The sequence below is a fragment of the Nicotiana tabacum genome, chromosome 7 (genome assembly GCF_000715075.1).
Source record: "Nicotiana tabacum cultivar K326 chromosome 7, ASM71507v2, whole genome shotgun sequence".
Lineage (NCBI taxonomy): Eukaryota > Viridiplantae > Streptophyta > Magnoliopsida > Solanales > Solanaceae > Nicotiana > Nicotiana tabacum.
The window spans coordinates 179,434,390-179,438,618 of NC_134086.1; the positions used below are offsets into that span (position 1 = coordinate 179,434,390).

The 4,229-nt window shown below is 33.5% G+C and overlaps 1 long non-coding RNA gene across 9 annotated transcripts; it reads right to left on the reverse strand.

Annotated features, from left to right (window-relative positions):
* Positions 1 to 215: 215 nt before the first annotated feature.
* LOC107820720 (uncharacterized) lies at positions 216 to 3,755 on the reverse strand. 9 transcript variants are annotated; one of them, XR_012711433.1, is made up of 4 exons: positions 3,674 to 3,755; positions 2,620 to 2,693; positions 1,281 to 2,536; positions 216 to 837 (listed from the first exon to the last, which is right to left on the reverse strand). It is a non-coding gene; the product is annotated as an uncharacterized LOC107820720 (long non-coding RNA). The 9 variants fall into 9 exon arrangements; XR_012711432.1 differs by lacking the exon at positions 3,674 to 3,755 and adding an exon at positions 2,997 to 3,282; XR_012711431.1 differs by lacking the exon at positions 3,674 to 3,755 and having other exon boundaries at positions 1,281 to 1,434; positions 2,473 to 2,536; positions 2,620 to 3,282.
* Positions 3,756 to 4,229: the final 474 nt, after the last annotated feature.

Genomic DNA, 4,229 nt, shown 5'->3' on the forward strand with positions numbered 1-4,229 from the left:
TTAACATATGTATGATTTCATCTTCTATGGATAAAGTGTTAAGAATTTTCAATAATTTCAAATAAATATGCTACTTCTTAGCAACCACTTATTAATTATAAATTATTTATTATACACTAGATGACTCTTGCCCGCGCTTGTGGGCCCAACGATTTTGATTCTAATGCAGTTTTACTTTATATTACAACTAAGAAACAAGAATACTTCATGCGATGTACAGTTAATTCCGTATGCCAAAAGAACAGACAAAATTAGACATAAAAATCCCACGATGGCAAGCCAATGCAATATGTTTCACTCTATGAACTTCCAGAGTCCCCTTTTTTCCCTTATACGTCTATACCTACTGAAACTAACTCCTTTCTCTTTCTGTTGATGCGGCTTGTGGGTAGGAAACCAAGTACTAACATTTTAACCATGCATAATTACAACTTATGCCTGCACCTTTGACTCGACATGTATGTATTGCAAACTGACAAGATCTTCACGAAGCATTCAAGCTCAAGAGTCAAGAAGAAACATAGTGATAATATTTGCTTCAATTAGATCCGTGAACAAGTTTCACCAAGGTAATTTTGAACCTGAAAATTTTGAAAGATTGGAACTTCAAGAGAAGGGGATTATGTAGGATATTTTACATTTACAGGAAACTTTTGTCCTAAAAATGATTCAAAATTACTTAGCAGAAAGATATACTCTTTACATCAAAGCAATATACACAAGTAGAACCTGAGTACCATGCAGTGTTCCAGGCCTTGCTCGCCCAGTTCCCTTCTGCCACCACGGTTTTCTACCAGCCCCAGTAACTTCACTAATTGTTTTAGTTAAATGGGTTATCTGCAATATTCATCAAGAGTAGGTCAACAACACCATTTGAATCCTCTATTGCCTTGACAAGTAACTATAATTTACAAAGCTTGTAGAATCAGGGGAACAAGCATAAAGATAGTAAACAGGTAGGAGAAAAAGAGGCCCTGATTGATTTAAACGATACGCCTTATATCATTTTTTGTATGCAACAATTTTCTTTAGCAAGACGATTTTTCCCCCAAAGGCATATGAGTTTCTGTGGTTTTCATATGCCTCAAAATGATCATCCTGATTCTCTTTTTCCCCAGTAAGCCTCTTTGTTTCCCAGAGAAACAATTGACAGTAAGATGAGAAATGGAAAATGATAAATGGCTCTTAGGCACGGGAAACACAGAGTAAAACAGGAATAGATCGCCAATATGTACGCTCTATAATTGGAAATTTGGGATTCAAAAGAATTGTGCACATACCTGTTGTCGTTTTGCTAGTTGCCATCTTATCTTACAACACGATGAATAATATCCTTCCTAATTGGCACATCAAAAACATCCCCAGCCAAACACATAAAATCCTTGTCTTCATTATGAAAATTCATTACTGGAATGACCAGGTCCTGATGGAACCCTGCCATATACAGTAATCAAAATGATAGTTACGCAAAATCAGATGATATAGATTCATCCACTAGAGTAATTTTTCAGTATAAATGAGGCAAGGGAATTATATGGGACAAACATTATAACAACTCTACTTTGCACTATCAATATGAGGCAATCATCCTTACAAAGGGCAACATATGATAATCTAAGAAGTGTTCCCTCATATTAGGTGAAATGTAAGGCAAGCAACAAACAGTTTCAACTATTACTTCTTCGTTACTTCTAAAGCTAAAAGGGGAATAAAATAGCAAATTGTACTTAATCCAACAATATGGCGATCAAGGAAAAAACATTTCCATGAAGCATGATAGATAGCTGTGTTTTCATTATATTCCTACAGCTTCGTCATGGGAATATGAGGAACTATAATTTCATTAATCAATACTCAATAATCTTTTTGTGCCAAATAGCTGACTTCAACATGCTTGGTATTGCGGATAGTAGTTGTTGTTTTTGTGCCAAATACTTAAAAGTACACAAGCCTCATTCTCCAGAAAGCTAAGGATAATAAAGAACCTTCCCCCAAAAAAATGCAATCAATTCCAAAGATACTTGTTCTGCAAGATGTGTTATCCAATAGTGTACTACTTTACGCTATTCTTTATAAATTGAGGGGGCTCGCTAAAAAAATACTGGTAGGTTCTACACAATACGAGTATCTATAGAATCTTCTTTGAATTCTAACTTACATGACATATATAAATATGCCATTTCATTTTAAAATATTGCTAGTAGAGAATCTCCCAACCTCTTTGATGATCCTCTATGACTAAAAGATCATATTTGGTTATCATTTTTCACAAACATGTCCAAACTATTTCAGAAACCTCTTTTACATTATATGTAAAAGCATCGGAATCTTAAAGGCATATAAAGTTTAACTGAGGGCTTCAAAAAGTTTGAAGTAAAAGACATGACAAACAACTTACCGAAAAGGGTGAATCTTTAGAATAAAATTCCATCATATATTTTGGTTCTTTAGAGCTTAGACATAAGGTTTCACCTGATATAAAGCGGCAAGAATCAAGAAGGGGATAAAAACCCCCGCTCGTAACAATAAGTAATCCCTGAGAAAATACTTCAAAAATGGATTATTACAAAACAATAAGACAAAAGGGAAAGAGCTACCAAAGCAATTCGAGAACCTCACTTTGATAATTTAGATGCAATTAAAGAGCTGTCAAAGTGTTAAGGAGAAACCAATCCAATAAACCCCTGTCATTCCTGCAAATTTCTGGAACATGTGAAAAAACACACACAAACAAAAATTTCGAAAATAAATATAATTCAAAAGATCCCAGAGACAAAGAAAATCATAATTAAATCCAAAAGACAATTGCAAGATAAAATTCTCATACATACAGAAGCAAATAAATAGATATTCCAAATGAAAATAAGGGAAATAGAAGTATGCACATGAGTTTTAAGCCGACACGGCAAGAATGACAAAAGGGCATCATTATGGAGAAACCTTATTCAAGAACTATAAAAATCATATAATTAATAAATGGGCAATTGGAACTCAACTGAAACTACAACCAAAAAGGCATGAATCTCGTCATTAATTGCCACTTAATTAAGAATATGAAGAGATTCGAGCAAAAAAATGGAGGAGCATTTCTTTGTGAAAAGAGATGAAAGAGACGATGTTTCTAGAGCTACCGTCAAACCTGGAGTGAGCAAGCAGTGGACACATAAAATATTTTATATTTGTCCATCTTACCAATTTAACCTTGCATATTGATGTAATTATAATTCTGGCATTGGTCGATCAGACTTGGTTTTTCTATATAATAGAAAAACTTTTGTCATCACGTGCTTTTCCAAAGTTCTGGTCATTTTCATGATTTCTATCCGCCATTAAGACAGCTTTTCTATTGCCCGGATATTTTTCTAATGACCGGTGCTTAAAAAAGGAAAAAATTACAATTTTAGCTATATGTTTGTCATTGATGAATGATATGCGTACAAGGTATGTAAGTTAAATTGTATTGGCATATACCACAAAGCAAAGCATCTCAAGTAAAGATATTTCTATTACATGCATAGCTACATAACTAATTTTGGATAGAATATATTACCTTGTAATCGAAAAGAGTTAAAGTATGATTGAGACGACATGAAATGAATAAAAAGGCCAACACCTCCTTAATACGAAGAAGGTAAGTGGAAAAAATTAAATCCAGCAAAAGAGCAGTACTTACCACCAGTGATTTGCTACTAAACCGCACGAACATATAGCTATGACAATACAACAAAGAGCGAAACCTGTAATTAAAACAAAACAACCAAAATAGGAAACTGTCAATAATGATCTCGTATAAGTGGTTTCTATATGCTGAGGGGAAAATATAAATTTTATTCACATGTGGACTCATCAGATGTAGCCAACAACTTTTGTTCAAAGAAGTCATAGCAACAATTAGCCGATGAATACGTTAAAGAATTACCAACAACTAACCAACAATAACTTTTTAAGGCCAACCATTTTCTGAGAACTAATACTAACAAATACATTTGAATATATTACATAGAAGAATGATGACAAAGAAACATTAATTATAAAGAACTGAAGTAAAAATTATCATGTAACTATGTAAAAGAAGAGAGTAAAGAGAAAGAAGAGAGGAATAGAGGCGGCCTGCAAAGAAAACACTCTTCTTTGGATCTCTAATACAAAAAATTTTAGAAAAATCCTTTTTTTCCCTCTCATTTCAGCATTTCCATCATATTTCTGTTTTTTCGAATTTCTACCATCTT